At 45.7% G+C, this 20,261-nt stretch overlaps 1 protein-coding gene across 1 annotated transcript in view; it reads left to right on the forward strand.

Annotated features, from left to right (window-relative positions):
- Positions 1-16,607: 16,607 nt before the first annotated feature.
- The window catches only part of LOC138657310 (rho-related BTB domain-containing protein 2-like), a 63,629-nt gene continuing 59,975 nt past the window's right edge, over positions 16,608-20,261 (forward strand). Inside the window, exon 1 of the mRNA XM_069745018.1 lies at positions 16,608-16,699. The gene's annotated coding sequence lies outside the window, so the exon portion shown is untranslated. The remainder of the gene's footprint in view (positions 16,700-20,261) is intronic.

Below are 20,261 nucleotides of genomic sequence, written 5' to 3' on the forward strand. Positions count from 1 at the left end.
CACAGGTGAAGCTGGGTCCCCAGGGCTCCCAATGTGCTGGGCAGAGATGGTTTGGTGGATGCCGGCAAATAAATGAAGGACACAGGGTTGTAACTTCTTTACCTGGTTTACTGGTTAAATCAGGCCACAGTCCAGGGTACCAGCAATAGGTAGTGATGTGGTCCAGCCAGCCTGGAGGCAATGGTGGATCCCTGTCTCAGGTGAGGTCCGTAAGCCTTCCTGCTCGCACTCGTATGCAAGGTCCTTGCTGCCTGTGGCTCCCTGACAAAGTCCTCTCTCTCCTGTCCTGGGACAGTTACCCGTATGGTGGGCAGTGTGAGCCTTTTTATAGGGTCTCTATCACGACCCGGGCTCTTAGTGTACTGCTGCACCTTCAGGTGTGGGTGCGGGCAAATTACATAAAGCCCTTTACCCTCCGGTTCTGCTGTGCGTCCCGGAGTACAACACAGCCTTGGGCTCTAGGTGCACGGTTTCTGCGCTTCGCCTCAGAGGGTGCCCGGTCACAGTTCCCCTCTAAGCCTTTTCCTTCTCCTTTGCTACTTTCATCAGATGCTCACAACATTCCAAACTTTCAAGTTATCTTCCGTTCCTGTAGCTGCAGCATACACTTGGCTGCACGGCCCCACTCTCTGCTCACGCTCCTCTCTCCTCCGCTGCCTGCTCCAAGCTAACTCCTCCCCCAGACCAGAATACATACAGTATATATGGGGGAAGCTCCCCTGAATCTGGGTTCAGAGCTCCCCCTTCTGGCCTGGATTCAGAATATGTTGCATGCAGGTACTTTACCTGGTAAAGGGAATCCTCCTTGCCTCCAAGCATGACATCACCCTCCCCGAAAGGAAGGCAACATCACTGTAACAACCGGTTACCTGGGGTGTTACACTCCCCCCCCGTTAATTCCAGTACTCCTGGACTGGGAAAAAAAAAAACAATACAGGTTAAAGATGTAAACATTTTTGGACATGCATATCAACAAGTTTAACAGGCAAAACTTAGGGTAAGTTCACACAGGACGTTTTTGCTGTGTATTTTTGCTGCTTTTTATGCTAATTTTCAGCTGCTTTTTAGAGTACCAGCAAAGCCTATGAGATTTTAGAAATCTCATGCACACACATTGGTTTTTGTTTGATCAGTATTTTGTGCTTTGCTGCGTTTTTTTTACATAGAGCTTGTCACTTCTTTTAGCGTTTTTGCTGCGTTTTTTCACCCATTGACTTGAATGGGTGTTGAAAAAAGCGCAGCAAAAACGCAGGTATCATTATTTGCTGCATTTTTGCTGCTGAAAATCCAAGGACATTAGCCTGGACAAAGAGAAAAAAAAAACACCAAAAAAAGCACCAACAAAACGCACCAAAAACGCACCAAATACACAACAAAAAACACACCAAAAACGCACTTAAACCTGTGCTTCTTTCTTGCCAAGATGATTAGGTTTTTCTGCAGAAAAAATACCCAGCAAAAACGTCCTGTGTGAACTTACCTTTAGGCTTCTCTTTATGGGAGGTACTTGGCTTGAACGTTACATAACTTATAATTACAAAAGTATAGAGAGATAAAAATGCAAACATTTTAATATTAGGTGTCCTGGTGCACCATGTCACGGATCCCACCAATCTGTCATGGATCTCACCGGATATGTAAGGGATCCCACCACTATGTTATGGTTAACGGGGAAGATACTTTTATCATCCCCACCACTCACACCAATTTGTCATGAACCAGGATTGTTTTGGTTGCTCCTGGTTCCTTCTGAAAGGGATTTATCTATATCCCACTTCCCAGTTTCGGTTTGGAATTTGCAGCTCTCTGGCGCCCCCCTTACCCTCAGATCAGTCAAGGTATTGCACCTAGGGTAATTAGTCACCAGAAAGGCTGCCTACAATGTACTGGCTACTGGGCACGCTGCAGCGAGGGCAATATAACTACTCCCACACAGGCGGGAACAATAATTATCAACGCCGCCAATCACTGCAAAGACGCCCAATTGCACAGGACAAGGTATGCCGCCATCAGCTCCGATTTGGTAATTATTAACGGGTCCAGAACCAACCGAAATCAGTAGACTAATTCACTTCAGAGGACGCGACAGTTCATTTAGAGCATGGAGAGACATGCTAGTATTTTAATATTTTATTCCAAAAAAGGTAGGCAGTGTTTACAAAGCATAAAAAAGATATTATAAAGAAGACAAAATCATGTGTACATTACAGTTACAAATAAAAGAAGGATTAAAATTGAAAAAAACACTTACATAGCGTTCAGATCATTTCATCTCCTGTTTGCCCATGTGCTCAGGAGATACATCAAGATGCATGTCACATCTATAGAGCAGCTGGACCCCGGGCAAAAAGACACTGCAAGAATGCCATCTCACTAAGTTATTTCTAGCCCAAAACCCAGGCACTTCCCCTGTGGTGACATCACTTAGAGGCTGACACCTCCCCTTTACTTAGAATATGAAAACTATTTTTACGCATATCTCGCTGTATGAACCTCGCACAAGAAAGTCATGATAATCAGAATGTGTCCCACATCAAGGAGATTCTTTTAAGTGTACACACGGAGTAATTACCTGAACCACTTACGAAGAAATCCACACTTTGCACTCATTGCATTTAGCTGCTAGCGCTTTCAGTGAGTGATAGATCTATCGATGGACATCCGGAATATATAATTCTTATATCCCTAGCCCGGATTGGTGCCCATATATATCACTTTCATAGAACAATAGAAGCTCCATGCAGTTTAGAAGTGGCTATACCAGTTTTGGCTGATTTGGTTGTGAGGAGGGAATGGGTAATGTAGGGAGACTGGAAGTTGGAGCGTAAAGCCACAAAACTTCTCAGTGGCTGCGACACAATGGTATCAAGTTGCACAGAGTGTGCCTGCCATAGGGCTTGGTTTTTGTATCATCGAATGCAGTAAGGGAGAAAGGGGGGGCAAATCTGCAGGGTATGTCTGTGCCATGGTACATTCTAGAACTAAACTCACATTATGACATTTTTACATTATCATGACAACTCCCCGTTTTCAGACTGCACTACGGAGGCAGAACCTCTAGGTACTCCTCCATGCGCACCTCAGCAGGATCATCCTGGTGGGACAACTCATCTTCATTGCTAGGTTCCCTGCTTGTTTTGTGTTCAATAGTAAAGTTGTACTGCTGGAGGGCAAGGCTTCAGCCTAGCAACCTTCCGTTGGTTCCACACATGGTGTGTAGCCAGCACAGAGGGTTGTGGTTGGTTACCACAGTGAAGGTACGACCGTACAAGTAGGGCTGCAAGCGTTGCAGGGCCCAGACTATGGCCAGGCACTCCTTCTTGACGGTGGAATAGGCCACTTCCCTCGGCAGAAGCTTCCGGCTCAGGTACAACACGGGGTGCTCGTCTGCCAGTATCCTCGACTCAGATCCATTATGGGCAGATATTTTGCGCCAGCTAACCACACAAGCAGCTAGTCAATGCGCGGCATTGGGGGTGCGTCAGAGGCTGTGATGGCGTTGAGCCTCCTGTAGTCAACGCAGAACCGTGTGGTCTGATCCTTTTTTGGCACGAGAACTACAGGTGAGGCCCATGCGCTCTTTTACCATTTAATTACTCCCAGCTGCAACATCTCATCAATCTCCTGGCCCATAACCTGCTGCACCTTGTCGGAGATCCGATAGGGTGTTCGCCATAGTGCTGCATGATTCCAGGTGTCCACCTCGTGGACTGCTAACTCAGTCCTTCCAGGTCAGTTGGAGAACATGGCCCAGAAGGGTTCCAGCGTGATCCGCAACTGCGACCACTGGGGTTCGGTTAGCGTGGCGCTTACCTCCACATCCTCAATGGACCCACTGGCTTTGGCTTGAGCCAGCATGTCCAGGAGGGGGTCTTCCTCCCTGTCCTCGGGTAAGCTGCAGAACGGTTGGACGCAAGGTTCATGTTCGTGATAAGTGTTATGACCTGGTTAAGAGCACACGGAATGACCTGATAGTTACTAATAATACAGGACAAGCTCTGAGACGTGGGAACTCTGCTGACCGCAATCCCTAATCCTATCACACACACTAGAAATAGCCGTGGATTGCTCCTAACGCTCCCTATGCAACTCGTCACAGCCTAAGGAACTAGCTAGCCCTAAAGATAGAAAAATAAAGCCTACCTTGCCTCAGAGAAATTCCCCAAAGGAACAGGCAGCCCCACCACATATAATGACTGTGAGTTAAGATGAAAATTACAAACACAGAGATGAAATAGATTTAGCAAAGTGAGGCCCGACTTACTGAACAGACAGAGGATAGGAAAGGTAACTTTGCGGTCAGCACAAAAAACTACAAAAAGACCACGCAGAGGGCGCAAAAAGACCCTCTGCACCGACTCACGGTGCGGAGGCGCTCCCTCTGCGTCCCAGAGCTTCCAGCAAGCAAGACAAAAATCAAAATAGCAAGCTGCACAGAAAAAATAGCAAACAGAGAAAAACAAGCAGGAACTTAGCTTCTGCTGGGAAGACAGGTCACAAGAACGATCCAGGAGCGAACTAGACCAATGCTGGAACATTAAGGAAAAACGAGGAAAAAGATTGGAGCGCACTTACCCAGGTAAAATAGTCACCACTTGAAGTGCCACTCTGCACGAAACGGCCGTCGTCCAATCTTTATCGACTCCCTTCCCTGCTTTTTGTACAAAGTCCTAATAAAGTGGTGACTATTTTACCTGGGTAAGTGCGCTCCAATCTTTTTCCTCGTTTTTCCTTTATGAACTCTGTATGCTTTTGTTGGATGCAGCACGCCGTTGGTAATGAAAAGGAAATTATCAGCCATATACGCCCTTTGCATGTGGTTTTTGCTGTTGTGCACATTGGGGTCAGATTATCGGGGCAGTGCGGAAGTAGAACTTTCTTTTACCCTGTGATTTCAATACTGGAACATTGACAGGTGGCATGGAGCAATGATCTAGGTGGAGTTAAATAGAGCAGCCAGCTAACGAATTAACCTCGACACCTGTGGAAGGAACCTCAGAAGCCGCAGCCCCACTCACAACCACCAGAGGAAGCCCATGGACAGAACCAGTCGAAGTACCATTCATGACCACAGGAGGGAGCTTAACAACAGAATTCACAACAGATAAGCCTTCATCATGTTGACGTGAAAGGCCTTTTGCCTATGTGGTCAAGCGTGACCACATAGGTGACCGGGTTGAACTTTTGGTGGATGACGTACGGGCCTTCCCAGGCTGCCTGAAGCTTATCCTTTGGTACGGGGACTAGCACCCACACCTTTTGACCCTACCTTTTGTGGTAGGTCCGCTCCCGGGTGTTTTGGTCGTACCAGTGCTTCTGATCAGCCTGAGCCTGCGTCATGTTGTCATGCTCCAACTGCGTCAAGGTCTGCATTTTGTCATGGAAGAAGCGCATGACATACACCACTATGGACACTTCAGAAGGGTTCGGCTCCTCTTCCCAGGATTCCCTTACCAACCCAAGGGGTCCCCGGACTCGCCTGCCATACAAGAGCTCGAAGGGGGAGAACTCAGTCGAGGCCTGCGAATAGCAGGTGTGGGAGGTACCGCTCCCAGTCGCGCCCTTGGGTCTGAACCAGCATGCGTAGCATCTGTTTGAGGGTACCATTGAAGCGTTCACACAAGCAATTGGTCTGTGGGTGATACGCACTCGATACCAGATGCTTCACCTGCATTTTCTTATAGAGAGCCTCCATTAGGCGAGACATGAATTGGGTCCCTTGATCGGTAAGCATCTCCCTGGGAAATCCTACCCGTGAAAAGATGGCCAACAGGGCATCCGCCACCTTATCTGCCCAAGTTGAGGACAGAGCCACTGCCTCTGGGTACCGTGTAGCGTAGTCTACCACAGTAAGGATGTATTGCTTTCCAGAGCTGCTGGGGACGGCCAGCGGGCCTACAATGTCCACCGCGATCCTCTGGAAAGGCTCCTCTATCACTGGCAAAGGGATCAGGGGAGCCTTAAGAGCAGGCCCTGCCTTCCCCACTCTTTGGCAGGTGATACAAGAGCAGCAGTAGTTTGACACATCTGTCCCCATCTTGGGCCAAGAGAAGTGTTGAGACAGCCGGGCCTTAGTTTTGCTGATTCCCAAGTGTCCAGCGAGTGGGATCTCATGGGCAATCCGCAACAACTCACTCCTGAATTAGTGCGGGACGACCAGCTGTCTTTCCCTCAACCACTCCTTTTGCGATTTTCCGGGTACTGTTTCCCGATGCAACCTCCCTCGTTCCCAGAACACCCTCTCCTTATCAGACACAGAGGTGGGCAAATTCTCCAACTTGCATCTGAGCGCACTGGAACTCCTGGCTGGAGGCAGCCAGAAGTGACGTCCTAACTGGGACCCTCTGGAACTTGCTCTGGGTTCACCTCTGGTTCAGTCGCTCCCGTAGTGGAGTAGGGTCCAGAAGGCAGGGTGCTACCTGCGATCCGGGCACTCTGACTGCGGGTGACAGCGGCTACGTATGCTGTCTCCCCGTGGATTTCTACAGACCCATCAGCTGGCGCTGCTATTGGTACTACCTCCCCTTCCACCCCCATTAGCTCAGGAACGGTGCTACTTATGGGGCATTTACCTTCCTCGGTGGCACTGATCAGTTGCACGGCATCACCTTCCTCATGGTTCCCATGCATCTCCCCATTTCCCTGAGCACAATCGCTTGCTCCTGTTAGGGGTTCCTCAGCCATCTCACCCCGCAGAGTGATGTGGGTGAGCACTGCTGCACCTGTGTACACATCATTCCTAGGAAACAAATGGTTATCAGGTAAAACATGCATACACTCCTTGACAGAAGTTATGTCGCTTATCCATGTTATGTAAATAAAAGCTTATAACCTGACATTAAATTCATCCAATGGTTGTATAAATTATTCTTTTGAAAGCTGAAACCCTCCGAAATGTGGTTTAGGTTAAGAAAATAAATTGGCATCAATGCAGAAATATTGATCAGTTAATGGACACAGAATGGTCAGATTTTGGCAAGACAAAAGTTTTGCCGCCCACAGAAAGTAATGTGATATTCAAACAAATAATTAACTTAAAATGCAAATATATGTTGCATAACATTGGTGAATGAAGTTGTGGTGCTATTAGAGTCATATTTAATATTTTGTGTGACTTCCATGAGCTTGAAGGACGGCATCCATGCGGTTCAACAATGATTCATACAATTTATTAATGAAGTCATCAGGAATAGCACAGAATGCAGTCTTCCATGCCGCCCAGAGTTCATCTACATTCTTTGGTTTTGTCTTCCAAGCTTCCTCTTTCATCCTACCCCAAACATGCTCAATGATGTTCATGTCTGGTGACTGGGCTGGCCAGTCCTTGAGCACCTTGATCTTTTTTGCCTGGATTAACCTGGTTGTAGAGATGGATGTATGAGGTGGAGCACCGTCCTGCTGCAGAATTTGACCCCTTTTATGATTTGGAATATAAGAGGTAGCTAATACATCTTGATATTTTAGGCTATTGATATTGCCTTCCACCTTGCAAATGTTTTGCGCTCCCCCATACTGAATGTAACCCTGGACCATGATCTTTCCACCACCAAATGTAACTGTTTTCTGGGTGTATTTTGGATCCATACGGGCTCCAGTAGGTCTCCTGCAGTATTTGCTGTGGTGTAATTCTACTGAAGATTCATCAGAGAAATCCACCTTCTGCCACTTTTCCAGCATCCATCTGTTTAGCAGCTGTGGGACTTTGAAAATGTCACATGGTTTTTTATTTGCCTTTTGTTTAGTGCTGGCTTCTGGGCACTGATTCCACCATGGAGGCCATTTCGAAACAGAATTCTACAAACTGTTCTAGTTGACACAGGGACTTGAGGTGACCTGTTGGAGCTCTGCTGCAGTGGAAGAGGGGCTTGCTTTGGATTTTCGAACCAACAAACGTTCTTCCTGATCAGTTGTCTTGCGGGGTCTGCCGGACCTGGGCTTGTCAAACACATCTCCAGTATCTTCAAATCTTTTTTTCTTTTTTTAATTCTTTGTCCTTGACGCTGAGACACATTAAAGATGCCAGCCACCTCTGCAGAGGATCTGGTCTTCAGCCTCTTCAAAATCAAGGCTTTGGTCGCAGGGTGGATTTTTGGCATGTTGTCAGACCTCAAGTTGCAGTTCAAGTGAAGGTCTGGGGTACTGGGTTTCTTTTTATACACACACACTAATTAACCGATCATTTACTGAGCACAGGTGAAGATGTAAACTAGGATTGGGTTCATTATATGACCAGGCGACAAAACTTTTGTCTTGCCAAAATCTGACCATTCTGTGTCCATTAACTGATCAATATTTCTGCATTGATGCCAATTTATTTTCTTAACCTAAACGAGTCCATATGGGTTGAAATTCATGGAGGGAAAAATGGTAACAAAATTCTCATTGGGGTCTGTTACAAACCCCCAAATATAACAGAAAGCATGGAAAGTCTACTTCTAAAGCAGATAGATGAAGCTGCAACCCATAATGAGGTCCTGGTTATGGGGGACTTTAACTACCCGGATATTAACTGGGAAACAGAAACCTGTGAAACCCATAAAGGCAACAGGTTTCTGCTAATAGCCAAGAAAAATTATCTTTCACAATTGGTGCAGAATCCAACCAGAGGAGCAGCACTTTTAGACCTAATACTATCTAATAGACCTGACAGAATAACAAATCTGCAGGTGGTCGGGCATCTAGGAAATAGCGACCACAATATTGTACAGTTTCACCTGTCTTTCACTAGGGGGACTTGTCAGGGAGTCACAAAAACACTGAACTTTAGGAAGGCAAAGTTTGACCAGCTTAGAGATGCCCTTAATCTGGTAGACTGGGACAATATCCTCAGAAATGAGAATACAGATAATAAATGGGAAATGTTTAAGAACATCCTAAATAGGCAGTGTAAGCGGTTTATACCTTGTGGGAATAAAAGGACTAGAAATAGGAAAAACCCAATGTGGCTAAACAAAGAAGTAAGACAGGCAATTAACAGTAAAAAGAAAGCATTTGCACTACTAAAGCAGGATGGCACCATTGAAGCTCTAAAAAACTATAGGGAGAAAAATACTTTATCTAAAAAACTAATTAAAGCTGCCAAAAAGGAAACAGAGAAGCACATTGCTAAGGAGAGTAAAACTAATCCCAAACTGTTCTTCAACTATATCAATAGTAAAAGAATAAAAACTGAAAATGTAGGCCCCTTAAAAAATAGTGAGGAAAGAATGGTTGTAGATGATGAGGAAAAAGCTAACATATTAAACACCTTCTTCTCCACGGTATTCACGGTGGAAAATGAAATGCTAGGTGAAATCCCAAGAAACAATGAAAACCCTATATTAAGGGTCACCAATCTAACCCAAGAAGAGGTGCGAAACCGGCTAAATAAGATTAAAATAGATAAATCTCCGGGTCCGGATGGCATACACCCACGAGTACTAAGAGAACTAAGTAATGTAATAGATAAACCATTATTTCTTATTTTTAGTGACTCTATAGCGACAGGGTCTGTTCCGCAGGACTGGCGCATAGCAAATGTGGTGCCAATATTCAAAAAGGGCTCTAAAAGTGAACCTGGAAATTATAGGCCAGTAAGTCTAACCTCTATTGTTGGTAAAATATTTGAAGGGTTTCTGAGGGATGTTATTCTGGATTATCTCAATGAGAATAACTGTTTAACTCCATATCAGCGTGGGTTTATGAGAAATCGCTCCTGTCAAACCAATCTAATCAGTTTTTATGAAGAGGTAAGCTATAGACTGGACCACGGTGAGTCATTGGACGTGGTATATCTCGATTTTTCCAAAGCGTTTGATACCGTGCCGCACAAGAGGTTGGTACACAAAATGAGAATGCTTGGTCTGGGGGAAAATGTGTGTAAATGGGTTAGTAACTGGCTTAGTGATAGAAAGCAGAGGGTGGTTATAAATGGTATAGTCTCTAACTGGGTCGCTGTGACCAGTGGGGTACCGCAGGGGTCAGTATTGGGACCTGTTCTCTTCAACATATTCATTAATGATCTGGTAGAAGGTTTACACAGTAAAATATCGATATTTGCAGATGATACAAAACTATGTAAAGCAGTTAATACAAGAGAAGATAGTATTCTGCTACAGATGGATCTGGATAAGTTGGAAACTTGGGCTGAAAGGTGGCAGATGAGGTTTAACAATGATAAATGTAAGGTTATACACATGGGAAGAGGGAATCAATATCACCATTACACACTGAACGGGAAACCACTGGGTAAATCTGACAGGGAGAAGGACTTGGGGATCCTAGTTAATGATAAACTTACCTGGAGCAGCCAGTGCCAGGCAGCAGCTGCCAAGGCAAACAGGATCATGGGGTGCATTAAAAGAGGTCTGGATACACATGATGAGAGCATTATACTGCCTCTGTACAAATCCCTAGTTAGACCGCACATGGAGTACTGTGTCCAGTTTTGGGCACCGGTGCTCAGGAAGGATATAATGGAACTAGAGAGAGTACAAAGGAGGGCAACAAAATTAATAAAGGGGATGGGAGAACTACAATACCCAGATAGATTAGCGAAATTAGGATTATTTAGTCTAGAAAAAAGACGACTGAGGGGCGATCTAATAACCATGTATAAGTATATAAGGGGACAATACAAATATCTCGCTGAGGATCTGTTTATACCAAGGAAGGTGACGGGCACAAGGGGGCATTCTTTGCGTCTGGAGGAGAGAAGGTTTTTCCACCAACACAGAAGAGGATTCTTTACTGTTAGGGCAGTGAGAATCTGGAATTGCTTGCCTGAGGAGGTGGTGATGGCGAACTCAGTCGAGGGGTTCAAGAGAGGCCTGGATGTCTTCCTGGAGCAGAACAATATTGTATCATACAATTATTAGGTTCTGTAGAAGGACGTAGATCTGGGGATTTATTATGATGGAATATAGGCTGAACTGGATGGACAAATGTCTTTTTTCGGCCTTACTAACTATGTTACTAACTATGTATGTTAAACTACATTTCAGAGGGTTTCAGCTTTCACAAGAATAATTTATACAACCAATGGATGAATTTAATGTCAGGTTATAAGCTTTTATTTACATAACATGGATAAGCGACATAACTTTTGTCAGGGAGTGTATTTTCATCATCAGCATTAACGGTATTACCCTCGACATTTTCAGAAAAATCATTATCAAGTACATCATTAACCGGTAAAGCGTTGTTAGGTAACACATGCGATTTCCCATGGCTATCATCAGCATTCAATCGTGGAGGGGAGTCAGGTACATAGTATGCAACCATCCTCCCTAAGTCAGTCCCCAATAAAACATCAGTGGGCAAGTTATCAGACAGCCCCACTTCCTTCACCCCGCTCCCGGCACCCCAATCTATTTAAACCCAGGCCATTGGTAAGGGACAGTGGATGTCCCCAATCCCGGTGACAGTCAGGGTTTTCTCCGAAATGATCTCTTCAGGGGCCACCAGTTCAGGTCGGATGAGGGATCGTTGAGCCCCGGTGTCCTTGAGGCCTGTAGCGACATGGCCCCCACGGTGACGTGCTGCACACACCCTCCCAACTGCCCCACCCACCAAAAGAACTGCTGCATTAGGCCCTGGGGCCTTGGCTGGGAGGTTCTTCTGCTTCTCTGGACAGTGGGCGCTGAGGTGACCAGTCCGCTTGCAGAAAAAACACTGGCGAGGTTCGGTGGTAGGTCTGATGCTGCTGGCAACAGGGACAGGCCTCTGGTGTGCTGGCCGGGGTACTGGCGTTGGTTGCAGGCTTACCCCCTCTCCAGGTGGCAGTGACTGGCCTCTGCACTTACGATCTACAGTTGGCCTCATAGGCATCGGCAATCTGCGCTGCTTTCATCACGTATTTGGGTTCTCTGTCCATCACGAACTGTCACACCTCAGCTGAGCAAAGATGTAAGAACTGGTCTTTGATCATCAGGTCTCTCAGCTGTGGTCACTGACAGTCCTTGGTTCCACTGGTTAAAGTGGTTCCTGAGTCCATGCACCACATCGCCAAAGCTTTCGTGTGGGCCACGTTGGAGGTTCTGGAACTTTCTACAGTAAACCTCAGGTGTAAGCTGGTACTTGGTTATCAGGGCCTGCTTGATAGCCTCATAGTTGTTATCTTGGTCTGGTGGGAGAGAAGCAAACACCTCCAGAGCTTTGCCTTTTAGCCCTGGGGTCATATATTGGGCTCATTGGTTCTCAGGCAGCCGGTACAGTCTGCAGGCTTTCTGAAAGGCCCTCAAAAAAGTGTCCAAGTCCCCGTCCTTTTCCATCACAGGATAGTGCTCTGGCCGGGGTTTGCGTAACTGAGCGTTGCTTGACTCACTGCTCCGTGTTGTGGCTGGTACTGCCCCAACTTGGGCCATCTGCAGTTCATGGGCCCTCCAAGCTTGGGCCTCCCGCTCAGCTTGGGCCTCCTGCCGGTATTGCTGGATCAGCTGCAGACGTCTATCTCGGTCGTCAGCGGGGAGTAGTTCCAAGACCGCCAGCAGATTGGGGTCCAATCCGCCCTGGTTGCAAGTAGGGCCTGCATTCAGTGGTTGGACCTCTGCTGAAGCACCATTTTCACTTGTGCTGGCTTCTGCGGCCACTGCGCTCTGAGAGTTGTCTATCACAGACATTTGTGCTGATGACCTTGCCTCCCACTTTATAGAGAAAATAGACAACATCCGTCAGGAAATCCGGTCCCAATCACCCAATCACTCCCATCCCTCCCTGCATTTCCCCTGGCTCACATTCGATCCCATCACAGAAGAAGAAGTAACATAGTAACATAGTAACATAGTTAGTAAGGCCGAAAAAAAGACATTTGTCCATCCAGTTCAGCCTATATTCCATTATAATAAATACCCAGATCTACGTCCTTCTACAGAACCTAATTGTATGATACAATATTGTTCTGCTCCAGGAAGACATCCAGGCCTCTCTTGAACCCTTCGACTGAGTTCGCCATCACCACCTCCTCAGGCAAGCAATTCCAGATTCTCACTGCCCTAACAGTAAAGAATCTTCTTCTATGTTGGTGGAAAAACCTTCTCTCCTCCAGACGCAAAGAATGCCCCCTTGTGCCCGTCACCTTCCTTGGTATAAACAGATCCTCAGCGAGATATTTGTATTGTCCCCTTATATACTTATACATGGTTATTAGATCGCCCCTCAGTCGTCTTTTTTCTAGACTAAATAATCCTAATTTCGCTAATCTATCTGGGTATTGTAGTTCTCCCATCCCCTTTATTAATTTTGTTGCCCTCCTTTGTACTCTCTCTAGTTCCATTATATCCTTCCTGAGCACCGGTGCCCAAAACTGGACACAGTACTCCATGTGCGGTCTAACTAGGGATTTGTACAGAGGCAGTATAATGCTCTCATCATGTGTATCCAGACCTCTTTTAATGCACCCCATGATCCTGTTTGCCTTGGCAGCTGCTGCCTGGCACTGGCTGCTCCAGGTAAGTTTATCATTAACTAGGATCCCCAAGTCCTTCTCCCTGTCAGATTTACCCAGTGGTTTCCCGTTCAGTGTGTAATGGTGATATTGATTCCCTCTTCCCATGTGTATAACCTTACATTTATCATTGTTAAACCTCATCTGCCACCTTTCAGCCCAAGTTTCCAACTTATCCAGATCCATCTGTAGCAGAATACTATCTTCTCTTGTATTAACTGCTTTACATAGTTTTGTATCATCTGCAAATATCGATATTTTACTGTGTAAACCTTCTACCAGATCATTAATGAATATGTTGAAGAGAACAGGTCCCAATACCGACCCCTGCGGTACCCCACTGGTCACAGCGAACCAGTTAGAGACTATACCATTTATAACCACCCTCTGCTTTCTATCACTAAGCCAGTTACTAACCCATTTACACACATTTTCCCCCATACCAAGCATTCTCATTTTGTGTACCAACCTCTTGTGCGGCACGGTATCAAACGCTTTGGAAAAATCGAGATATACCACGTCCAATGGTTGCCATGATGATTCCATGAGATAACGACCTGTAAGTTCTCTTTTCAATGTTAATCTTATTTATTTGAAATTTGTAATGTACACATGATTTTGTCTTCTTTCTAACATATTTGATACTTTGTAAACATTGCCTACCTTTTTATGGAGTAAAATATATAATTTACTAGCTTGTCACTCACTGCTCTATAAACGAACTGTCGCTTCCTCTGAAGTGAATTGCGCTACTGATTTAGGTTGGCTCCGGACCTGTTAACCCTTGTGGAATCGGAGCTGGTGGCAGCATACTTTGTTCTGTGTGATTGGAAATCTTTGTAGCGACAGCGGCATTGATAATTATTGTTCCCACCTGTGCGGGAGTAGTTATATCACCCTCGCTGCAGCGTGCCCAATAGCCAGTCCATAGCAGGCAGCCTTTCTGGCGACTAATTACCCTAGGTAAAGTAACTAATCTGACCTGAGGGTAAGGGGGCGCCAGAGAGCTGCAAGTTCCAAACCTGAAGTGGGATATAGATAAATCCCCTTCAGAAGGAACCAGGGGCAACCAAACAACCCCGGTTCGTGATAAATTGGTGTGAGTAGTGGGGACGATAAAGGTATCCTCCACGCGATCCCTGACATATTGTTGGCAGTACGGTGTGAACCGCGACAGCCTCATTCTGTATCCTTCATCCTATAATGCGCAGATATCTGACCTCATTCTATATCCTACATCCTATAATGTCCAGCTATCCGGCCTCATCATATATCGTACATCCTATAAAGCCCAGATATCCGACCTCATTCTACATCCTATAATGTCCACATATCCGGCCTCATTCTATATCCTACATCCTATAATGTCCTCATATCCGGCCTCATTATATTTCCTACATCCTATAATGTCCAGATATTTGGCCTCATTCTATATCCTACATCCTATAATGTCCAGATATCCGGCCTCATTCTATATCCTACATCCTATAATGCCCAGATATCCGGCCTCATTATATTTCCTACATCCTATAATGTCCAGATATTTGGCCTCATTCTATATCCTACATCCTATAATGTCCAGATATCCGGCCTCATTCTATATCCTACATCCTATAATGTCCTCATATCCGACCTCATTATATTTCCTACATCCTATAATGTCCAGATATTTGGCCTCATTCTATATCCTACATCCTATAATGTCCACATATCCGACATTATCTATTCCACATCCTATAATGCACAGATATCCAGCAACATTATCTATCCTACATCCTATAATGTCCACATATCCGGCCTCATTATATATCCTACATCCTATAATGCCCAGATATCCGGCCTCATTCTATATCCTACATCCTATAATGTCCTCATATCTGGCCTCATTATCTATCCTACATCCTATAATATCCAGATATCCGGCCTTATTTTATATCCTACATCCTATAATGTCCAGATATTTGGCCTCATTCTATATCCTACATCCTATAATGTCCACATATCCGACAACATTATCTATTCCACATCCTATAATGCACAGATATCCAGCAACATTATCTATCCTACATCCTATAATGTCCACATATCCGGCCTCATTATATTTCCTACTTCCTATAATGTCCAGATATTTAGCCTCATTCTATATCCTACATCCTATAATGCTCAGAAATCCGGCCTCATTATCTATCCTACATCCTATAATATCCAGATATCCGGCCTTATTTTATATCCTACATCCTATAATGTCCACATATCCGACAACATTGTCTATTCCACATCCTATAATGCCCAGATATCCGGCCTCATTATATATCCTACATCCTATAATGTCCTCATATCCGGCCTCATTCTATATCCTACATTCTATAATGCCCAGATATCCGGCCTCATTATATATCCTACATCCTATAATGTCCTCATATCCGGCCTCATTCTATATCCTACATCCTATAATGTCCTCATATCCGGCCTCATTCTATATCCTACATTTTATAATGCCCAGCTATCCGGCCTCATTCTATATCCTACTTCCTATAATGTCCACATATCCGGCCTCATTCTATATCCTACATCCTATAATGTCCACATATCCGGCCTCATTCTATATCCTACTTCCTATAATGTCCACATATCCGGCCTCATTCTATATCCTACATCCTATAATGCTCAGATATCCGGCCTTATTATCTATCCTACATCCTATAATGCTCAGATATCCGGCCTTATTATCTATCCTACATCCTATAATGTCCAGATATCCGGCCTTATTCTATATCCCACATTCTATAATGTCCAGCTATCCGGCCTCATTCTATATCCTACATCCTATAATGTCCAGATATCCGGCCTTATTCTATATCCTACATCCTATAATGCCCAGATTTCTGGCTTCATCCTATATCTGCTTTTTTTACATTTTTTTGTGGCTGCAGAATATTCACTGATTTAGAAAGGGTTAATATAATGAATGTGCAGCACTGGCATATAATAGGAGCTGCTGATTTAGCAGAGCTGTAGAGCTCGCTGTGTGTCCACTATATTCTACGCAGGTATTTTTCTTCTGGTGCCTGCATGTGAGCCCTGGCATATGCTGAGCGCACGCTTCCCTTGTGTAGGTGGATTAAGTTCTGGACCTGGGACAGGGAATCATATGACATGATCTCGTCATCAGCCGACTGCTATAAATGAGGGGGATCTGCAGGAGACAGACATCATAACCCACGGCCATGTCTGCCCGGAATCACTCGGACAGCACAGTCCATCATCCACTGCCAGGTAATTGCCCCATCTACGGGCCATCCTCTACCACCAGGTAACAGCCATGTCTACAATCCAATGTTTTCCACCAGGTAACCGCCCCATTAATATGCCAACGTCCACTACTAGATAACTGCCACATCGAAAGCCCATAGTCTACCACCAAGTAACTACCCAATCTATAGTTAAATGTTCATCAGAAGGTAACTGTCCCATCTGCAGATCAACGTCTACAACCAAGGTAATTGCCCTACGTACAGTCCATAGTCCAATACCATACAACTGCCTCATTTACAGACCAGCATCCACCACCAGGTGACGTCCACATCTACTGACCAACGTCCACCAACAGTTAACTGCCCCATGTACAGACCAAAATCCACAACCAATAACCGCACCATTTACAGGCCAAGATCCACCACCAGGTGATGTCCACATCTACTGACCAACGTCCACCAACAGTTAACTGCCCCATGTACAGACCAAAATCCACAACCAATAACCGCACCATTTACAGGCCAAGATCCACCACCAGGTGATGTCCACATCTACTGACCAACGTCCACCAACAGTTAACTGCCCCATGTACAGACCAAAATCCACAACCAATAACCGCGCCATTTACAGGCCAAGATCCACCACCAGGTGATGTCCACATCTACTGACCAACGTCCACCAACAGTTAACTGCCCCATGTACAGACCAAAATCCACAACCAATAACCCGCCATTTACAGGCCAAGATCCACCACCAGGTGATGTCCACATCTACTGACCAACGTCCACCAACAGTTAACTGCCCCATGTACAGACCAAAATCCACAACCAATAACTGCGCCATTTACAGGCCAAGATCCACCACCAGGTGATGTCCACATCTACTGACCAACGTCCACCAACAGTTAACTGCCCCATGTACAGACCAAAATCCACAACCAATAACCGCGCCATTTACAGGCCAAGATCCACCACCAGGTGATGTCCACATCTACTGACCAACGTCCACCAACAGTTAACTGCCCCATGTACAGACCAAAATCCACAACCAATAACCGCGCCATTTACAGGCCAAGATCCACCACCAGGTGATGTCCACATCTACTGACCAACGTCCATCAACAGTTAACTGCCCCATGTACAGACCAAAATCCACAACCAATAACCCGCCATTTAAAGGCCAAGATCCACCACCAGGTGATGTCCACATCTACTGACCAACGTCCACCAACAGTTAACTGCCCCATGTACAGACCAAAATCCACAACCAATAACCGCGCCATTTACAGGCCAAGATCCACCACCAGGTGATGTCCACATCTACTGACCAACGTCCACCAACAGTTAACTGCCCCATGTACAGACCAAAATCCACAACCAATAACCGCGCCATTTACAGGCCAAGATCCACCACCAGGTGATGTCCACATCTACTGACCAACGTCCACCAACAGTTAACTGCCCCATGTACAGACCAAAACCCACAACCAATAACCCGCCATTTACAGGCCAAGATCCACCACCAGGTGATGTCCACATCTACTGACCAACGTCCACCAACAGTTAACTGCCCCATGTACAGACCAAAATCCACAACCAATAACCGCGCCATTTACAGGCCAAGATCCACCACCAGGTGATGTCCACATCTACTGACCAACGTCCACCAACAGTTAACTGCCCCATGTACAGACCAAAACCCACAACCAATAACCCGCCGTTTACAGGCCAAGATCCACCACCAGGTGATGTCCACATCTACTGACCAACGTCCACCAACAGGTAACTGCCCCATGTACAGACCAAAATCCACAACCAATAACCGCGCCATTTACAGGCCAAGATCCACCACCAGGTGATGTCCACATCTACTGACCAACGTCCACCAACAGTTAACTGCCCCATGTACAGACCAAAATCCACAACCAATAACCGCGCCATTTACAGGCCAAGATCCACCACCAGGTGATGTCCACATCTACTGACCAACGTCCATCAACAGTTAACTGCCCCATGTACAGACCAAAATCCACAACCAATAACCGCGCCATTTACAGGCCAAGATCCACCACCAGGTAATTGCCCCATTTGCAGACCAAAGTCCACCACCAGATAACTGCCACGTCTACTATCCAATGTCCACCACCAGGTAAAAAAACATGTATTGTCCATCATTCACTACCAGGTAGTTGTCTTATGTATAGACCAGGTAAATGCTCCATGTATGAGCCATCATCCATAGCCAGGTAACTGCCCCATTGAAAGCCCGTTGCTTACCACCAGTAAGTGTTAGTGATGAGCGAGTGTACTCGTTGCTCGGGTTTTCCCCAGTCGGTGATCTCCGAGTATTTTTTAGTGCTCGGAGATTTAGTTTTCGCTGCCTCAGCTGCATGATTTATGGCTTTTAGCCAGCTTAATTACATGTGGAGATTCCCTAGCAACCAGGCAACCCCCACATGTACTCAGGCTGGGTAGCAGCTGTAAATCATGCAGCTGAGGCAATGAAAACTAAACAAATACTCGGAGATCACCCGAGCAACGAGTACACTCGCTCTTCACTAGTAAGTGTCCAATTAACAGGCCACAGTCATGCAGGATGTAGCCTTCATTTTAGCCCAAGTCCAGAAGTTCAGCATTAAACCCTGCTGAGTACGCTGCCTTTCTGTGATTCCCACGACAATCCGCACTGTCTACTGGCTGGAGGTCTTCTATCAGGGTGAATCTACTTGTGTACATCTGCCAGAGATCTATTCTCTGATCCAATGTTGAAGATCACCCTTTCCTGACAGAGATCTATTTTTCCACTACGTATGTATCACTCTTCTGTGATGTGATGCCAGAGATCACGGACTGAAAGCTCCACTTGTCATATTTCCTAATCAATGTTTCCTCTCTTCTTCTGTTGACAGCCAATGGCTCCTCACCTAGCCCTTGCTGGTAATCTACTCTTCTCTCATATGATAGTGATTATTTTTCTCTCTTTTTACTCTGAGTGGTAGAGATGAACATAACACATAATCCTGAGTGGTAATCTCTTACCCTTGAAGAACCAGTACCAGTGATCCATCCTACAAGACGGTCACTTGGATCTGCTAAGGATCTGCTCCAACTAGATCCAACAATGAACATTGTTTTTCCTTTAGATTCGGAGCTGGACACCAATTCTTATGATATCTAAATATGAGATCTGCCACGTCCGATGCCTTGCAATCAATTTGTTCTGCTCCAATATCTTGTTGGTGCTCTGGGCCGATCCCTTGCAGTCAATGTGATCTGCTCTGATCGCTTGCTGGTGCTCTGCCCTGATCCTTTGCTGTTGCTGCACTCTGCTGCAATCCCTTCCATTCTATCTGCTCCTCACTGATCCCTTGCTGATACTCTGTTTCTCTAAATTCTTGCTGGTGATCTGCTCCTCTCCGATTGCTTGCTGGACCGCTGCTTCGCTCCGATCCTTTGCTGATGTTCAGTTCCGCTCTGATCCCTTGCTGGGGTGCTGCTCCAATCAGTTCCCTTGCTGGTGATCTGCTCCTTTCAATTATCTTGCTTGACATCTGTTCCTCTCTGATCATTCGATAGCATCCTGC

This window comes from Ranitomeya imitator, chromosome 1 (assembly GCF_032444005.1).
Source record: "Ranitomeya imitator isolate aRanImi1 chromosome 1, aRanImi1.pri, whole genome shotgun sequence".
NCBI lineage: Eukaryota > Metazoa > Chordata > Amphibia > Anura > Dendrobatidae > Ranitomeya > Ranitomeya imitator.